A 21,660-nucleotide genomic window follows, 5' to 3' on the forward strand; every position below is an offset into this window, starting at 1 on the left:
TTTAACCATGGGCAAGTCCTAAAGAGGGACTCAGCTGACAGATATCAGCCACCAACACTCCTGGAAGCTAGAGGAATAAGTGGGTGGCACATTGTAGCATTTGTTAGTGGCCATTCCTTACATTATTCGAATCTTGTTTCATATAATAAATTAGATTAGAAGCTCCTCCAGGACTACATGGAGTCTCTTTTCCTGGAGAAACTCACACAAAAGAAGTTAACGAGATGAAAGACAACCTTTACTGCTACTACTGATCTCTAGGTCCTGACTGATACTCATCATCTACCTCACTCATCATGCACTTTATATTCTTCTTCCTCTTGGCTAGCATGTCTCAGGTCTAGGTGGCTTTTCTTGTAGGGTGACTCTGACCATAATCCTAAAGGATTGAAGCCCCGGGTCACCCTTCCTTAACCAGGCCACCATATTAGTGCAGAAGTGTATCAAAAAATGGTCCTTGTTGGTGTGGCTCAGTGGATTGAGTGCCAGCCTGTGAACCAAAGGGTCCCTGGTGTGATTCCTGTCAGGGTACATGCCTGGGCTGCTGGCCAGGTTCCCAGCAGTGGGCATGCGAGAGGCAACCACACATTGATGTTTCTCTCCCTCTCTTTCTCCTTGCCTTCCCTTCTCTCTAAAAATAAATAAATGAAATCTTTTTTTAAAAAAAGAATGGAAAGACATCACTTGGATGCCTACATATTCTCCCTGTCCCCATTGTGTAACAGCAACCCTTTCTCCTGATAACCACTATCGACCCTGCCATTATCCCTCACTATCCCTGTTGGCCTCATAATAGAAAGAATCTAAAAAAGATAGGGAGCTATAATGTTTCAGTCTTTCTTCGTGGAGTCTTGACCATTTCTTCAATCTAACCGATTCCAGGTCTAAAAATTAACTCATGGTCTGAAACTAGGCAAAGTTTCATGATCAATTTTTAATTTATTTTTTAGTTGTACTTTTCCCCATTACCATTTATCACCCCTTATACCCCCACTTCCCCCTGCAATCACCACACTGTTGTCCATGTCCATGAGTCCTTTTTCCTTTTTGCTCAATCCCTCCACCTCCAACATCCCCCCATAGCTGTCATCCTGCTCTCTATCTATGAGTCTGTCTCTATTTTCCTTGTTAGTTCAGTTTGTTCATTAGATTCCACATATGAATAAAATGATGTATTTGTCTTTCTCTGACTGGCTTATTCACTTAGCATAATGTTCTTCAGGTCTATCCATACTGTTGCAAAGTGGGGCAGTTTCCCTCCACTTCTTGGCCATCCATACTTGATTTATTTTTGTTATACAGATTGAGCAATACCCTTGGTGGCCATCCAAGCATGTGGCTCCCGGAACACCATGCTCTGTAACCATCTTCATAGCTCTCTGTAGGTGAGCCTCTTTAGGCTGCCAGTGTGCACTTGTGCTCATTGCACCCACCTTGCATCTGATGGTTAAGTGCCACCCCCTGACCTCTATTATTTTAATATCTTATCATCTTTATTGTTATCAGTTGGTAGAGTTCTGATATAGCATCTTCCACTATTCATCTTGGTTTACAAAAGACCGCCTTAATGAAGCTTCTCTTTGATGCTAATGACTCTCTCACCAGTGCATACCTTATAGCTTTAATGGCATCCTGCATCCAAAGGTGGGTCAATAAAGAAGTGTACAAGACCCAGCTCCCTCCCCTAAGTTTTGCACAATTCTGAAGAGCTATCTTAGCAGCAGAAGGCCCTGTAACGCTCACTATTTTTACCAGTCAGGTTTAATTTGAAATCATTTATATTTCCTATCCAAAATCCTCAACATTAAGGGTATATTTAGACAACTCTATGAGTTATGTCATTTTTCCCAAAATAACACACTGACCCTAAACCGTGCAATCACACAATAAGGAATCACTATGCACTGACATACTGTAAACAGACATAATGTTTCTGAATTTGAAAAGTGTTTGGCCTGTCAAAGGAGCACTGTCATATCCATATGTTTCATTAGGACATTGCCAGGTTCCTCTTGCAAGCCTGCGTAATGATTTCTTCTTCTGTCTGTCAGTCAGCAGTCGGCTTATCCAGCCCATAAGCAGGTCCTGCACTCCTCTTATTGGCCAGGGAGAAAGTGATGGATGGCAGCAGCTGCTCCCTCAATCAGTCCCAGGTTCCACCTTCAGCCTACGGAGATCATTGACGGAAACACATCAGAGACCACTCAGCTGTTTATTAAACGCCCACATAAAGGCCAGCATCTTGTGCACTTAGACATGAACCGAATTTAGGTGTGTCTGATTCATAGAAAAAAAGTGTCCAGCCCCACTCCCCTTTCCTCTGAACCTACAAACACAGAGCACAGACTAGGGCCTCGTGCTGCAGGCATGTTAGGGGTTCGTGTGCAAACCGACAAGTAGTAATCCAGACTTACGTAGTTCCTGAGAGAAAATTAGACAAAATGGAAAGGATTTGATGATGCATCCTAGAGCCAGCGCCACACTAATCTTGGATGGGGTTTTACAAATTGGTGTTTACAACACTTGCCTGTTGTGTCTTAGGAACTCTGCAGTCACTAAATCTGGAAACAGAGTGAGGGGATAAAGAGTAAATGGGACAGGAAAGAGGTGACATCCCAGTCGTGCTAGGACCTCTCAGGAATGGAGAGATCAGTGAATTTTATGCAGCTGACTATTTATGTATGTATATATTTATTTATTTCTAGAGAGAAAAGAAAGGAAGGAGAAAGAGAAAGAAAAAAACAGCAATAAGTTGCCTCTTGCATGACCCCAACTGGGGGCCTGGCCTGCAACCCAGGCATGTGCCCTGACAGGAATTGAACTAGTGACCTTTTGGTTTATGGGATAATGTCCGGCCCACTGAGTCACACCAATCAGTGCTATACAGTTGATTTTCTGAGTGCAGATTTGGGGGAGATATACTTAACCTCAAGTTTTGAGGTGATGACTATCTGGATATTAGTATCTTGTGTGTAGTGTTCTGAGAAGCGATTGTCTTCTAAGAGCTTCAATATTCCTGGATTTGGGCGCTATATTGATCCTGGGACTCCTTGACTGAACAGCTGACTGGCCTCTAATGAGTATCGATAATCTCTGGAAACTGAGTGATGGAGCTGGGCTGACAGCAGCATCTGTTGCTCGTCCATCATCTTTTCTGGCCAATAGGAACAGGGCAAGGCTGGAGTGGCCTGGGAAGGCCCTCACTCACTCTCTCTCCAGTGACTGTGCCAGATGAAGAAGTCATTACTATTCAGCGTTGGAAAAGAAACCAAGGCTGTCTGGAGGGAATAAAAGAATGAGAGAACAGGATACAGTCAGCCAGTTGGTCACTGGAGCACATTACAGCCTCTGGGCACTCTTTCCAGATGCCTTGCATTTTTCAGTGCGCAGCCACTTTCCCCATGCCTTCACTGGGCGAGTTCAAGGTTTCAGCATCCTTGCATGATGCAAACATTGGGAGAGTGATAAGAATGTCTTGAGAAAGAAAAAGTAGCATGGCAGCCCCCAAAAGAGATTCAAAGCCCCCTCATTATTTTGAGATTAATTCAGGAAGTTCATTGAGGAGCTATGGTTCCCTAAGAGCTATGAGTGGCATTTAGAGAAAGTGAAAAAGAAATGATGAAACAAGAAATCATTCAATGCTTCTTCAAACGCTCTCAGCATGGCCCAGTTATCTCTGTAATTAAGATGTGTGTGTCTCTCATGGTTCCCCTTATCATTATTTTTATGTCCTGTCTCTCAAAAGTCTCATGTATATTAATAGTGATAGTAATACTACCTTCCTTCAGAACCATGCACAGCATTTACAAAGATTGTTTTACATTCATGACTTCATCTGAAGCCCTAGGAAATGAGAAAAGCTTGTGGTATCATTCCCATTTTAGAGACAAAACACAAAAGGTCAAAGAAGATGTAAGCAGCCCAAGTAGAAGAGCTGATAAGAGGCCAAGGTAGAACTTGACCTCATGTGCTGTTTCCAAGTCCAGAGCTCTTTCTACACTCACGGAGGCTCACATTACATTAGCCCTGTCCACAACTCAAGTGACACCAGTCAGCTGTGATCCAGAGTAGGGGCAAGAAAAAATACACCTGAGAAATTTATCTGGAATATATTTCTGCCATGATGTCATTTCCCTGAAGAAGTTACATTCATGCCACCAGTGCGTATGTGTATGGGTAATAAAATTGTCATCTTTCCATTCACCAGATGAATGATGACTGAAATGAAGTCATTGAATAATCTCAGTCCTGTTATGAAAAACATCCCCTCTCATTTGAGCTTTGGTGTCATTTTCTCAAATCCTTGGGAACTGAAGTAGGGACAGAGTAACTGATAAAGTCAGTTGATTTATGCTGAGATCTGAAAGGTAGAGTTCTGTGCATGCTTATGTGTCAAAAAGCAATGTGATTCTTTGCTAGCCCATGGAAAACAATTCTTAATGTTTAAGTGTAGAATTTATGCAGAAAAACATTTAAATATTGCAGAACATATCTGGAGCAGAGGGTTAGCCATCCTCAAACTATTGTCAACTTCCAATAAATGGCATGTTTCAGTTTCCCTTCCTCAGGATCCGTGCTTTTAAATGTCCCTTTCTTTGCCCTTTTCCTCTTTTCATTAAAATGAAATCAATGACTGTTTTGATGACTATGGCCTTGTAGTATAGTTTGATATTAGGTAACGTGATCCCTCCAACTTTGTTCTTTCTCATTCGTTGTTGTTATGTGGGACCTTTTGTGGTTCTATGTAAATTTTCAAAATATTTTCTACTTCTGTGAAATACGTTGTTGGAATCTTGATGGGAACTGCATTGAATCTATACATTGTTTTGGGTAGTATGGACATTTTAATGATGTTAATTCTTCCTATCCATGAACACGGTATGTGATTCCACTTATTTGTATTTTCTTCAATTTCTTTCTTCTGTGTCTTACAATTTTTCATGTACAGGTCTTTCACATACCTGGTTAGGTTTATTTGTAGGTATTTTATTCTTTTTGAAACAATTGTGAATGTGATTGTTTTCTTAATTTCCCTTTCTGTTACTTCATTATTGGCATATAAAAATGCATAAAAACAGACACATAGATTCACGGAACAGAATAAAGAGCCCCAAAATAAACCCACCCCTTTATAGTCAATTAATATTTGACAGAAGAAGCAAGCACATACAATAGCTAAAGATAGTCTATTCAATAAATGGTGTTGGGAAAATTGGACAGATACATGCAGAAAAATGAAACTAGACCATCTTCTTACACCAGACACAAGAATAAATTTCTTCATACACCAGAGACTTAAATGGTAGACCTTAAATCATTAAAATCATAGAAGAAAACATAAGCAGCAAAATCTCAGACACTTCATAGCAATTTTTTATCAGATAGATCTCCATAGGCAAAGGAAACAAAAGAAAAAATAAACAAATGGGACTACATCAAACTAAAAGTTTTTGCACAACAAAGGAAATCATTAACAAAGTAAAAAGACAACCCACAGAATGGGAGAACACATTTGCCAACACCTCTGATAAGGGGTTAATATCCAACATTTATAAAGTACTTATAAAACTCAACACCAAAAAACAGAACAACTCAATTAAAAAATGGGCAAAGGACATGAATAGACACTTCTCCAAAGAAGACATACATTATGGCCAATAGACACTTGAAAAGATGCTCAATGTCACTAATCATCAGAGAGATACAAATTAAAACCACGATGAGATACCATCTCACACCTATCAGAACAGCTATCATCAACAGATCAACAAACAACAAGTGTTGGTGAGAATGTGGAAAAAGGGGGACCCTTTTGCTCTGTAGGTGGGAATGTAGACTAGTACAGCCACTGTGGAAAGCAGTATGGAGATATCTCAAAAAATTAAAAATGGATCTGCCTTTTGACCCAGCAATTCCACTTCACGGAACATATCCAAAGGAATAAAGGAGACCAAAACACTAATTCGAAAGAACATAAGCACCCTATGTTCATTGCAACATTATTTACAACTACCAAGTTATGGAAACAGCTCACGTGTCCATCAGGAGATGAGTGGATATAACAACTATGGGACAGTTACACAGTGGCATACTACTTGGCCATAAAAAGGAAGAAAATATTATCCTTTGCAGCAGTATGGATGGACCTGGAGAACATTATGCTAAGTGAAATAAGCCAGTCAGAGAAAGACAAACACCATATGATTTCATTCATATGTGGAGTGTAATGAACTAGCAAGCAAAACAGAGATAGACTCATAGAGAGCAGAGGGCAGCTAGTGCAGGTGGGGGAGGGGGTGGAGGGATTGAGCAAAAAGGAAAAAGTACTCATGGACACAGACAACAGTGTGGTGATTGCTGGGGGTGGGGGGTATAAGAGGACTAAATGGTAGTAGAAAAAAATACAATGAAGATTACATCAAAAAACAAAATAAAATAAATGAAAAAACGAGGAAAAAAAGAAATATATGACAAAATTTTCCCCACCCCTTCAAAATTATGTAAGAAAAAGGACTATATTATAATTAAAACAACATGACCAACCTGCATCTCATTATTTTGACACAACCTTTTTGCTGTTTGAACTTTCCACACCAATTAAGGGATTTGGATTAAGCACTGAATCTTGGATATGCTTTCACAGGCCCTCGGAGTAACTCTTAGCAAGCTTTAATTCATAAACCGTAAAGTACATTATACACACAAAAACAATCCACAAAGAACATCAGTTACGAGAGAATGACAATTCTTGATCTTTTTGAGATAACTCTCAGAATGATTTGGGATGTGGAGTAAGACTATTGTGAATGTATAAAAAAGAAAATTCCATTAAGACCCTAATTATTCTTTCTACGAGAAGGGTGATGAAAGCTTCAATCGTTTCCTAAGTTGTTCCCAAGACAGATTTGTCTTTCACCCTCAACTCCATTTTCCTCTCAAGTTGTAAGAACTAAAACAAAAAAGAAAAAAGAGTAGAAAAAAGTAGGGAAACATAAAAAACTATAGTCCTGAATTAGTCACCTCCTGTGAGTACAAATAAACTATAAAATGTATTGAAGCAATTGTATCACTTACTCTCTTATTAAAGAACAAGCAAGAAGCTATAGTTCTAAGGCATTCTTTGAAGCATAATAAAAAATTGTCTTCATGTTTGATTCTTGAGTAGGATTAAGTAAGAGTTCTAGGGTAATGTATGATCGATATCCCAAATTGCTCATACTAAAAGAGAAAAAAATAATCCTAGCAGTTACTATGCCTCTAATACTCACAGTAGGACTGTAAAATTAAAAAAAAAATATGCAGCGCCAACTCCTATAGTGTATAGAGCAGTGGTTCTCAAGCTTTATTATGCATCGAACACAGATTGCTGAGCTCTACTCCCAGGGCTTCTGATTCAGGAGATATGGGGTGGGGCCTGAGAATTTGAATTTCCAGTAAGGTTCCAGATGTTGCTGATGCTGCCAGTCTTGTGAATCATTGCTATACAGGAATTAAGATAATAGAAAATAAGAAAGGGCCTTTGGCTTTGGGCAAGGGAAATTCAGTTGCAGAGAGAAATTTCAGAATAGAGACTGCTTTCATTCAACAACTATTTAAGTACCCCATACATGCCAGTAACTGTTGCAGCACTGGGGATACAGTGGTAAAAAAACAGGCAGGTCCTTGTCCTCGTGAAGCTTAAATTCTCATGGGTGAGACGCATGATAAGCAGTCACGAATGCTATACAGAAAAAATAAGTGGAGTAAGGGGATGGAAAATGATAGGGCGGGGTGCTATCAGACCTGGTGTCAGGCAGGGACCCCTTGAGGGGCCAGTGGTGCAGAGGCTTGAATTACGTAAGGGTGAGAGAATACGGGTGACGAGGAAGACTGCAGGAGTGTCTAGGTGGAGGAATAACGAAGTTCAAAGACAAAGTGCTTTGCTGTTGCAGTTCCAGGTTTCACCACCAATCTGCAAGATCCTCATTGGCCAATGACGGCATCATTGACGGGACACACCTGTGTTCTCAATGGAAAGAACATAACACATCACCTGCATACACCAAGAAGCACACGTGTTACTTCTATAACTGAAAAAGAAACTACACAAACAGCCAAACAATGAATTCAACAGAAATAAAATGCCATAAAATATTACGTGTAATGTAATTTTTAAAATATTGCATGAACATTATTTAACCAAATATCAGAACTATCAATATGATATATACAGAAAACAGTGGATATTTTCTAGATTTGAGAGAAAGGATTTCAAAATTTGAGCCAGAATAGCCAAACATTTAAGATAGATAAAAAAATAACAATAATAAAGCAAATAATCACCATCTAATGTGGAGAATTCAAAATGAGATTATTAATTTAATGAATAGTAACATGAAAGAAAATTAGCATAGATAAAATTTGAAGAAGCAAGTGTTATACAGTTTCATTAAGTTGTAGGAAAGATAAAAGCCATGTGAAAAAATTAACATTGATTTTGCTGAATTGTTAGAAAAGAAAATAAAGACTTCACAAGGACATGACATCCATTTCCCTGGTTTCATACCTAAGGTAAAAAGTAAAGGTTTTGACTTATGTGAAAAATTTAAAAATAACTTTAAATTTTAGACATTAATTCTTAAAGTTTTGGAGGGGGAGCGTAATTATTCTTGGTGAGAATTAATGTTCTTGGTGAGAAAAAAGTATATAAGCCACATTGTTAGCTGAAAACCAGAAAGAATTCTCTCTGCCAAAGACAATGCACACTTTGAATTTGTTACTAAGAGACATAACCTCACCTGTGAAGATAATAATGACTTTTGAGGAACAACTTAAAAATGGCATGCAATATATTCTGGACCCACTCAAAGACAGACCATCTCCGTGAAACATATCAAATATAACTTTAAAACCACTCTTGACCCATGACCAGGGAATCCTGACTGTGTTTGTAAAGCAATTAAATTTAATTTAGTTGAGATATGAGATGCACAAAGAGAGTTAAGCCAAACCACAGAAGATCCTCAAAGAGTGAATCATGGACATTGAAAGGAAATAAAATTAATTTTGAACTTGTAGTAAATACAGTTGTTGGTATGAACTGTTGCTTGCCAATCATAATCTTAGCAAATTTGCCAAAAGCCAACAGATAAAACTTTAGCAATTTCAATTTGTAGCAATTTTTTAACTTTAAAAAAATTTTTAAGACAGCATTTAAATTAAAAATATAAACTATTCTATGAAAGTGATATTCCAATAAATTATAAGGAAATCAAAACATGGAGAAAAAGTTCACATAACTGTGAAGTTGATTCACATATAAATAATTCTTAAGTGAATTTCCATTTATACTATTTTCTGGCTTTTAAAGATTAAATTATAGTTGATTAACATACTACTATTTTTATGTTTATAATATATATCAAAAATTTTGAAAGAATAGAACTTAAGAAATACTATACTTTACATACTGCTTTTAGAGAGAGTGATTTTCATGATAAAATGATAGCAATTTATATGATGAAATTAAGGGGGCTCGGTTGGTCGGATCATCATCTATATAACAAAAGTCTGCAAGTTCAGCTCCTGGTCAGGGCTGAGATATGATATATACAGAAAACAGTGGATATTTTCTAGATTTGAGAGAAAGGATTTCAAAATTTGAGCCAGAACAGCCAAACATTTAAGATAGATACCTAGCTTGCTGTTTCCTCCCCAGTCAGGGCACATATGAGAGGCAACTGACTGATGTTTCTCATGCGGATGTTTTTTCTCTCTCTTTTTCCCCCACCTTGCCTTCCTCTCTCTCTAAAGGCAATAAGCATATCCTCTGGTATGGATTTAAAAATAATAAAAATAAATCAAATAAAATAAATAATATTTTCTGTAACAATGTTATTTCTTTTTACTTATTTTTTAATTTATCATACACTAAACCATAACAGTGTTTGAGCCTGGTTTGTAAAAGTCATTGTTTATTTCCAAATGTAATTATTCCTTTAAGAAACTTATTGACAATTCCGGCTGCTACTGCTTCAGGGGAGCAATGTTTCTCCAAATTAAAATTAACAAAACCTCTCAAAAAACTACAGTGCCTCAAAGAAAGTTGTTTCGTTTGACAGTATTTTTGATAGAAAACAAATTATGTTGATATCTTTATAATAACATAATTACTAATTTTGCTAAAATGAAGGCAAGAAAAATAGGTTTTCTCATATTTTGCTACATTGTTACTCATCAAACATCCTCAGTCCATCAATTGAAGCCCTAAACACGTGCAATAATAATTCATTAATTCCAGTTGCTATTTATTCTTTCTACTTTAAATCAGATAATATATGATGTCCTTGTTGTTGTCATTAAACATATTTTCAAGGTAGGGAAATATATCCTATTCTATTTAAGTTTGTTGCTTTATTTTTAACTCTTAAATACTTACACGAAGAGTATTTGGGCTTCTATTTGTTCCCTCACTCCAGTCCCCAAAACGTTGAGAACAGGCAGTGCTAATGCCAAGGTTGGGTTTTCTGTCTTGCTGCAACTTTAGGCTGAGGAATTGCATCGGGGACCTCCCCAGGTTTCTTTCTCCCCAGACTGCTTCTCCTGCATCTCCTTCCCTACAATCCCACCCACACACCCACTTATCCCAGGCTCTGCAGCTCTTGAGCCCCCACCAGCCTGGCTACCTGAGCTCATGGAAGGAGGGTGGTAACATTCAACGATGGCTCCCGTGATGGGCAGGGCATGTCTTCAGGGCCAAGGGAAGCAGTATTTGGAGAAAGGGAGAAAAATGATTTAAAAAAATAGAAATGATATATACAACAAGGTACCAAAGGAATTAAGGAGAATGTAAGAAAGGTAATGAGGAAATGAGACAAGGGGTTAGTCACAGACAGAATGATAAGCATTTCCTCCTCTAAGAAAAAGGTAGATAGATACATACATACGTACATACCTACCTACCTATGTACATACATACATACATACGTACATAAGTAAATAGGTAGGTAGGTAGAATAATGAATAATTTTGAAAATTCTGAAATTCATTAAGGAAAATCATCTGTTTAGAGTAATAGTACAAATATTAATACATTCCACAAATACGTATTAAAAGCCTGCTCTGGCTTCAGTATTATGCTAGGTCCTGGGGTAATAAGCAAGCAAAAGGAGACATGCTCCCCTTTTCACGGAGTTTAAAAGCATGTGGAAAGCACAGAAACTGATCAAATATGTACACCAGTGAATACATTATTTCAACCTGAGTTGTGAAATAAAGTCATGTTTCCATGAAAAGAGGATTCGTCGATACTTTGAGGATGTGTGGAAAGGGTTGAAAAGGCAGTCTCAAGTGCAGCGTGGCACCACAGTTCCCCGACGCAGCAGGCAAACCAAAGGAGAGCACAGGGGAAGGCAGGCTCAGGGACGTATCAGAAGGCAGCTCACAACTCAGGCCTAGAAGAGACCCACTAGGTGAGCGGGAAGTAACCTGTTAGATAGTTTTCTTCTTGTATTAATTGTGGCTTACTTCTTGATCTTAAAAAAAGGAAATATTCAAAAACTAGAAACAACGCTAATGTTCTTCAACAGGTGAATGGAGAAGCAAACTGTGGTACACAAATACAATGGAATATTACTGTATCAGCCATAAAAAGGAACAAACTATTCACTCACTTTACAACTTGGATGATTCTCAAATGCACATTGCTAAGTGAAAGAAGCTGTACCAAGAGGGGCTACATAATGCATGATTCTGTTTATATGGCATTCTGGAAAAAGCAAAACTACAGAAAAGGGGCAAAAAAGATATCAGTGGTTGCCAGAGTCTGGGACTGAGAGGGTCAGGAGGTGACCACAAGAAACTGGAGGGGATTTTTTTTTGAGTGACACAACTGATCTGTATTTTGATGGTTGTCATATGCATTTGTCAAAATTGATGTAACTATACACTACAAAGGATAAACTTTTCTGTGTGCAAATTATACCTTAATAAAAAAAATTTTAATGTACCCAAAGAAATCCAGAAAGGAAGAAAATATAAAGAAATGTTGCAATGTTGCAATATGGTTAATGATTTTTCTCCAAATCTTCGTGTCTTCCATTTTTCACACCTCACTCACCACCTGTGAAACTCAGCTGAAGTCAAGAGTTAGTGTGCGTAGTTGATGCACTGCAGACTCTGGGTAAACCTCGGCAGTTAGACGAAAGGTACATGCAAGTCAGGTCGCTCCTGTGCAGCTCACTTATTTATTCCACGCCATTTAAATTCGGAAGTGCACTTTTGTCTCAAATTTAACCCAGACTAGAAAGGCATCTCCCTTGAAGCCTATCTTGTTGATGTAGAAGTGGAATGTGTTAAGCAAAATGTTTTGATAGTCCTTGTTATGAGACTGAAGGACATAAATGAGCAGTTACTATAAGCAGTAATCCAATCTTCTGGCAGTTGTAAAGGAGCCGAAGTTTACAATAAATATTTTATGGGAAATGTGTTCAGAATTGGTTGCCATGATAATCCATTGGAATAAATTGGTATGGTAACCCAATTTAATAACCGTGGGCTTCAACCATGCAATAGTTAAACAAAGAACACTTGTTCCCAAAGAAGATAATTATTCTCTGTGCTCCCTGACCTTCAGAGTAAAATGTATTTGATTACCTACACTAAAGTAGATTTCTTTCCTTTTCCAGCAGCTGAGAAACCTAAGATCTGAGGGGCGATTGTTATTTCCCCAAGCTGCTTTCCCAAAGAGCTTGCAAGTCCACCCATCTTCCCCAGCAAGGAAATCCCTGAGTTTTAACAAGCACACATTTTCTTTTAAATTGCTGGATATTTTCCCAAGACTACTGACTAACAGGAGATGGTGAATTAGTGTGTCCCTTTCTTCCCATATTAACTGTTATCAAACTTCATATGCAAACATGCATTTCCCCATAGCACAGATGTGTTACTTTCAGCCCACACACAGAAGAATATAGATAACACCAGCAAGAAAAGGATAAACAATGCTAGATCTGATCCATGGGTACATTTGGTCTGCTGCTGTATTTTACCAAACTCTGATCTTTTAAAGATAAAGAGATTTACATGTTCATTAACAGGTATATGCAACATCATTTTTAAAAAAGATTTTGTTTATTTATTTTTAGAGAGAGTGGAAGAGAGGGAGAAAGAGAGGGAAAGAAATATCGTTTGGTTGCCTTTTGTATGTGCCCCGAATGAGAACCAAACCTGCAACCCTAGCATGTGTCCTGACCAGGAATCGAACCAGTAACCCTTTGCCTTGTGGGTCAATGCCCAACAAACTAAGCCACACTGGTCAGGGCTACAATGTTTTTTTAAAACAACTCCAGGGATAGGTTCAGTTGCTTTGTGTTAACCTCTGCAAGCAAAATTTGCCACAGTGTTCCATCATAAACAAAATATTTTAGAAAATAAAAAAGAGGGATCATATTGGCCAATTTAAAAATTGACAAGACCATGTGCTAGCAAGAACGTTTAGGAACTGGAACCTTCTCATCCCCTATTGGTGTGAATATAAAAGGGTGCAATCAATAACATAAGTACATTTTGGCACTAATTAGTAGAGTTAAATATGCATAAACTCTATGACTAGCAATTTCATTCCAGGTACTTCTTCAGAGAAATTCGTCATTACCGGGAGACATATTCATAGCTGCATTTCTGCAATATCCAAAAAATTACAAACAATTCAAATGTCCATTAACAATAGAATAAGCTGTTTTTATTCTCTACAACAGACCACTATAAAGCGGTGTACACGGCAGAAAATAAATGTACTACAGCTGCACATGTCAACATGAATGAATGGCAAAAAAAAGAAATTTTAGAAAATAAAGCAGGTCACAGAAGGATATATGCAGTATGAATCAATTTACACAAAGTTCATCAGCACACATATTGTTTAAGAATGTCCATCCCAAATTATCAAACTAAGGGAAATAGATAAGGAAATGCTTAATTTAAAAAAAATCAGATACTTTTCTTACTCTGTTAAATCTCTGAATTTTATAAATCAGTTCTTCATTTCTGCAGTGTTCAGGTCCTAGGTTATGAATTGTACACTTATCCAATAAATGGGACTCTGACCCATATTTGGTTACAAAATAGAATAGTATATACTTCAGAATAAATCTAGGTTAAGTGGCCGTTAGTCTCTAACTTTCTGTAGTAAAGGTAATTTATACATTTAGTTTCTTATTGGTGGACTATAATGAGAGTAGACTCGTTATAAAATAAAAGGAAATAATGCAAAAAAAAGTTGTTATGATAACCGTGCTGCAATCTCATTAGTACCAAATCAAAGTTATTAGCACAATTCAATGTTTATCAAGATATAAACTATTAATAGATGCTTAAATCCCAGGCCCTGCTCAGTTGATACTGGAACATTACACAACAATTAAGATCTTAACTGAGCATTTATGGAGCGATTCCCCAGATAAAACCTAAATCTAAGTAAATCCTTCTCGTGACTCAGAGGAGGAAACTGTGCTAGCCAGCTATTAGAGAAGAGGCTGTGGAATCACTAAAACGCAAACATGAGTGCTGCCTTCACGCTCTGTGGTTCTGTGGCTCTGTGGCTCTGTGGTTCTGTGGCTCTGTGGCCTCAGAAGTGTTACTGAACTCCTAAACATCAACTCCCTAAAATGGAAAATTAAGATGATGAAAAGGTTGTTAGAAAAATTGAATAAAATATATGTAAAGTGCTAAGTATTTAAAAACATTATCCATTATTAACTATTAAAACATGCAATTATTAAAATATAAGTAACATCTAAATTAATCTGGTGCTCTGACAATTGAGAATGCCCAAGAAATTTGTTTTTAGTTATAAAAGCTTTTGTTAAGTAAGCTCATAGGCCTAAAGATTCCTTATGCAAAAATAAATAAATAAGTAAATAAATAAATGTATTGATTAACTAGAAAATTCAACTATTCCGTTTGCTTCCTAACTAATTTACACAAGCGGGTATAGCTCACAGTGGTAGGGTGTAAGTTTTCAGAAACTCCTAAGGACAGGTATCTTTTACCCATCTCTCAAAAGAAGTGCATTTCAAACAATTTTTAATAGTTAAGAGAAAAAAGTGCCTCGTCTTAAGGAAGGACTCAGAACTTGCCTTTATGTGTTTTATTGTAAAGTATTTCGAAGTAAATATAAAGATAAAAACATTACAAAACACTCTTATGCCCACTCCTAGCCCTATCAAATGTTTCTATATTTGACTCCGATTATTGTAAACCATAGAAGTCCCCGGGGTACCTCTCCTTATGCTCATCTCCCTCCCCTCCCAGCAGTATCTATTACCCTGAAATTTCCACTTATATTTCCCTTAAGTGTTTGTGTTCTTAGTCCCTATATATGTACACATAAACAGTACCCATGCAGCACTGTTCTACAGGTTTTCAACCTTTATATGAACAGTATCATCAAATTTTGGCAGCCACCTTCTATTTTTGACAGTGCTGTTGAGATTTAACCATGTTGACACGTGTAGTTAGTGTGTAATCCGTTCTGTCCCCTGTGGAGCATGTCACTGCATTAATGTATCACAATTGATTCCTTCTGCTTTTGTAAGTTTGTCTTTTGTTTTGTTTGGGAGTTTCGTTGTTGTTGTTGTTAGGCTTTGTCTTGTTTTTGCTATCACAGATAATGCTCCAGAGAAACTTCTTGTACATACTTCTTTGTGCTTACATGCATGAAATTCTTTGGAGTATATATCTACAAATGAAATTGCTGGACTGCAGCTCCTGTGATTCTTCAAGGTATTATATGTGTATGATATAATACAATTTGTTTTGAGTGGTATCTTTATGTCACATGACGAGTTCTGACTAAATACTAATAATGTCTTTTAGTCTAGGAGCATGTAGTCCCTTGCCCTCCCTGCTCACACTTCTCAGTTTGTTTCCACCTGCGCTCCAGTCCCCACAGGCACACACCTCAGTGCACACCCTGGTCTATTGTGCGTATTCCCGGGCTCTGTGCCACCGAGATAGCAGAGACGTGCGAATCCAGGCATGGAGTCAGCAGCCAGCCAGCCCAGTCCAGTCCTTGGTCACGAGGCTGTCTTTTCCCTCCTATCTAGCCAAGGTAAGAGCTTTAATGAAGGCACAGCCAGGTCAGCAGCCATTCTTTTAGCCTCCTAGGTAGGCTTAAGAGCCCCAGAATAAGCCCTGGTTTTAGGCAATGAGTTCAACTCAGAGCCCTTAGGCCCATCCCCCTGCAGGAGCCAGGAGCCTGATCTCCAGCCTCCCACCCAGAGCCCAGCAGGTCGTGGCATCAGCCCCGTTCATGGCTTGGAGGAGGTTTGTTTGGTTTGGTTTTTGGTTTTTAACCTTAAAACGTTTATCTTGTTTGGGGGTTTCAGTTATGTATTCTTATGATCTGTTTCCACATTTTCTTGATGATTTCAATGGTTTTGAAGGAAAAGTGATGAGTCAAAGGGTAAACATTGTTGTCTCTACAGGAAGAGATTCTCAAATATTCTTTAGGATAAACAAAGTAAAAAATTTCTTTTAAGCCAAGACTCCTAACATAATGTGTGTTATTGCTCATTTTCTTCCAGAACTCTGCTCTTGAAGCATTCACCTGAGCCGGGCAGTGGAATTCGCAGTACTAATTATGAAGCAGAGTGTTATGACTAATAACAGTAACTTTATTTTCTCAATTAAATGTTATGTATTAGTGCACACTGAGATGTGCAGGAATTATATAATGTAAACATGATAAAAGTGAAAATGGTCTAGTTTCAAAGCCCCAGCTTTACCAGATAAAAGAATGGTTATCTTCTGTTCTCAGTCTCACGAAATTTCAGGAAGGTTGAACTTTTATTTCCCAAGGAGCAGACACCAGATGTACCTACATGAACTCGGGCCCACAGAAAGCAAAGGTATTGGGCAGCTTTGTGGCCAAGCCTGCATACCAGAGATCTCAACGTCACTCACCCCATGCTTGAAAGACACAACTCCCTTTTGTATTTCCTTTCCCGGGAATTCTAAAGGATCTCTGGCTGATTCTGTCTGAACTTTAAGATTAGGTCCCTCCTCAGTGAGAATTTGAACACAAAATTATTCATTTTCAGGTGAACTTTATAATGTGCTATCCTTCAAGAAGGACCGTCAGTTGGAAATAATATAGGGAATGTGTATATACATTATGTATACACTATTTTCAAATCAAACATGAGTTTGTTCAGATTTCAGAGTTTGGAGCCATAAACATCCTCAGACTGAGATCATCCAGGCCAGTGTCTTCTTACATAGATGACAGTTTAAGGGGTGACATCATTTCACACCCCAAGTCCCAACCCTGAGTCTTGCTATCCAGTCCATCACTTCTTCCATGCTACTCTTCAGCATCCTCCATTCTTAAGAAAGTAACTGAGTAATGTCATCGGGCTGAGGCTGTATTGCTTCCACAGAGGAAGCAGGCAATGTCCCATGAAATGCGGCCAGTGGGCTGAGATCCCAAAGTATGTGACCTTTGGAGCCACAGGCACCCAGGGATTAAGTCTGCCACCACACCTCGAGTGCTTCAAAGGTGGCAATCAGCAGCATCCCCTTCCACCTTCCCTTCCCATTCTAAAAGGTAGGAGTTCTCTCCAACTACTTGCCTTATATAACTATTGGACAACATGTGTTTTGAAATGTCTTTTTCTTTTTACACCTATCATTTGGGATTTTCTTTCTACTGAAATAACTCTCTGTAGTTTACAGATCTACTACTCAAGGTGAAAAATATCCTTTGTTTCTTTTTAACTTGTTTGTATTATTGCCTTAATTTAACGTTATTCTAAATGCAGAAATAGAACCTATTTTTCTCACAATAGCTGCCTGGTAATGGTGTTATTATGCTGCATCACTGAAAAGTTTACCCAAAAGAATAAAGCACAGTGAGTGCCTCGTGATAGCTAACCCCCCATATACCCGGGAACAAAGCTCTATACATTGATGCAGGTTAAGGCTTCAAATTTATTTTGCAACTGAATTCCCAGAGAGAAAAAGAAAGTTAAGGGGTGAAAATATGTGTTTGTTTTTGAGCCATTTCAGAATCATCCTCTTCTTAAAATATTTACAAACATCACGACTAAGGTCATGACCATATTTTGAACACATGTTTGGAGAAAGAGCTGTGCTGAGGAGTGTGAGCATTAATTTAGTAATATGAAAAGAAGTTTCCTTGGTGAAAGCCACTTTGAGGCCTGAACTTTTCAGTGTGATGCCCTACATGGCCCTACTTAGCTAGTTTTCATTCCAAATTATCTGGAGAACTACCAAATGTCCACGTGGACTCACTGTGTGGCCACATTGTACATGAGGCATATGAAATGATATGCTATTTTTTAAATTCTTCACTTTAAAATCTTTAAACTTTAATTTTTTTCAAAAAATGTCACAGGTTGGGATATTTTACAAATTGATTGATTCATACATCTCATTTATAAAAGCAGCCTATGAAGTTTAAATTTCATAGTTAACAACGGGACTTTCACCTTTAACTATGATGCACAATATTCATAGTGTAAAGTTAAGGACAAAAAGAAAAGGTGTGTTCTGCTTTGGGGTCTTCTAGGCTAAGTGTCCTGTTGCACCATCAGACCTCAGACAACATGATTTTACTTAGGGCATAGTTAATCCTAAATTATTTATGGCATCATAAAATTTGCTTAAAAATCAGCCACAATTACCGAAGAAATTAAAGGCAGAATGGCAGTCGAACAGCCAGTGCTAAAAGTTCCTCCACACATGCCCAGGGAAACTCCTCCTTATGAGAGAGTTTCTGAGAAGCTGTTTCAAGACCCCAGGTAACATGCGACAGGATGTCACTCTCAGATGGATGCCTTCACCTTCTGTTATTGCTGGGGCCTCCCTTTAATCCCTTCAGCACCCTGCTGAAATGACCTTTACAAACAGAAGTTTGGGAGTGGACGAACAGCAATACTGTCAAATGTCTAAGTCAACAGTCGGAATCCTTCAGTCTGCTTCCACCTTGTGAATCCGCGGATGCTCCCATGTCTCTGTGTCCTCCAAAAGGAGTTCCACAGGTATGCTGGTTTCTAGGCTGTCATCACCGCTTTGTGTCTTTTTAAATAAATTTTTTCATTGTTGTCACAGGTTTAAGGCAAATAAAGAGAGTTTTCTAGCCAAGGAGAGATGAAAAATGACTTTCCATTAATAAATTATTGATACATGCCCTCTGACTTAACTCTTTGTGTTCAAGTAAGTATCAGAGAATATAAATTCCCTTCTAACTTTTCCTATCTTGTAAAAATCTATCAAACCAAAATATTTTACACACATCTATCCCAAATCTCCATTTTTAGCATTCATTATCATTTTTAAAGTTTTGGGTTATATAAATTGTATTTGCACAATAATATCTTTATACTATGCATAGAGGTGTTAAAAAGAACTCATTTCTGAAAGATAAATATAATAGTAAATATATTTCCAGTGTTAGAACTGGACATTAATGTCGGCATGGATTCAAAAGGAAATTAAATTGAGAAAGTTGTGATTATTTCACCCAAGCTGAAGTTGACTCGTACATGACATGAAAATAGTCTTTAAAATATAGAGGAAAAGTTTAACATTCTTGTAAAATTCAAATATATGTCAATAATTACAAAGTAGTTTCATCTATTCATTACGTCAGACCAGAGATGATTTTTACTTGAAAACATTGGTAAGAACTACTCTAAGTTTGTAATTTTCATTAAGTCAAACTGGAATTCCTCCACTTAGCTTTTTAGTGAGGTTTTAGAGTACAGGAATTTCTTTTTTTTCAATTTCTTTATTATAAAATCACCATTCAGACTTTCCATTAACTAGTAGAGTATCATTGCTGAGGAGCACTCTATGCCTGAAAAAGCTGGATTTTGCAGACATGCTTTCAACCAATACTATTATAATTTCAATCCACAAAATCTTGTCAGCTACTCTCCAAATTCCAATAGGCAAAGATGGGAGTTAAGGGAGTAAAAGTTTATAAGATTATCACTGTGTTCATCCCATTTGGTCGGCAGAATAAATCAGCATAAGGTGCCAACACTCAATACTCTAAATAAACTGTGGGCAAGGGTGGGCCTGGGCTGGCTGCAGGTCAGTTTTCCAAATTAGTTCTGTTCATTCATCTTCCCTTTAAAGCTGCTTCTTTGCAGTTTTCAGAATAAGATGCCAAAATAGACAGAAAAATTCAGAAGGCAATGAAGTCTGTTAGTTTAGAAAAAAATCTGAGGCAATCCTTTTGAAGAGAAAGAATTTCATAGTGATGCTATCTTGAAACATGTATTCATTCAAATGTAATTTAACTTCATTTATTAACTTTGAGAAAAAGGTAACTTATCTTCACAGTTGTAGATATTCTTAGAATTGCACACTAGAGCTAGGGTACTAAAAGGAAATTTTGGTGGAATTAATGTAATATTCATATGGCAAACTCCCTATGGGCAGCTCTATGAATTGCTATAAAGGTATAATAAAGTGGAATTCATTTCTAAGAGAAGTTTTGATATTGTCTCTGCCCAATTAGGAAGTTAAAAGGAAATTCGATTAGATGCAATTGATAATAGTTCATCTTTCTGGGGGTGCTGATACACTTGCCCACTACCCAAGTTCCAAACATTTACCTGTTTGGTTGACAGTCTCTTCTCTTAAAATAACTAGGTGAGAGGAAGAGAGAAACTCCCCCCTCCCCCCCCAGGTATTTCCTTCATCCCAAGGGTCTGAATCAAAGCTGACTTTTGTGAAGTGTTGATGTCCTGATGTTTGAATGGCTGGAGGAGGTTCAAATTTAGTTGTGTTTTATTTTCCACTTCAGCACAGAAAGAGGGGGTCTCAGAAGACTGAGTACCACCTTTCTGTAAGTGACAGAGTTCCAGGTCTACAGAAAAGGCTGAATACGCTCCAACGTTTGGGCGCATTTTAAAACTGTGGACTTTTTCTTCCCTCACTTTGGGTTTGGGGAGAGGGTACGATTTTTCTGCCGATATTCAAGATTGATGTTCACTGGCCCAATTTCCTTTTTCTTTTAACTCCCGTGCAGACAATAAATACCCTTATCGTGCTTTAGCGAAGTTTTGAAAAACTGTTCCAGGTAAGAGGAGATTGAGAAATGTGAGCAGAAAGCAGCCTTAGGCAACTGAAATGACATTCTCTTCATTTTCTTCGTTCAAAATGTGGGAAATCGCTGTTTCTATAACCCTTTTCAAAAGTAATTAACATTTTGCTGGGCCGTGTGGGATTCGGAGAGGTTGTCGTTGTCTCCCGAATTTGTGGGAAAATCAGAGTGCTTCTAGTTCCATGGCCAAAGTAAAATATAAATGTCAAAGTGAGCGGGCACAGGGGACCGGAGGTGACTACTGGAAGGTGAGCTAGACGTGCGACCCAGTTCTCGCTTCCTGCCACTTTCTCCGCCCAGTCCTGCGGGTCACCTGCCAAGTTGCGGAGCCTGGGCTGCGCTGCAAGGAGCGCGCACCTGCGACCGATGCTCCGCCTGGAGATGCCCCAACAGGAGGGGTCGAAGTGGAACCTGTGTGTCCAGGGGTGGACAGCGGGACCTGCGCAAAAGGGGGTAGTGTGGCCGGCGACGGCCGCACCTACTGGCCCCGATCTGTCCTGGGCGCGGCGGCGGCGGGGACACCTCGGGTCCTGCGGCATCCT

Source organism: Desmodus rotundus, chromosome 11, assembly GCF_022682495.2.
Source record: "Desmodus rotundus isolate HL8 chromosome 11, HLdesRot8A.1, whole genome shotgun sequence".
Taxonomy (NCBI): domain Eukaryota; kingdom Metazoa; phylum Chordata; class Mammalia; order Chiroptera; family Phyllostomidae; genus Desmodus; species Desmodus rotundus.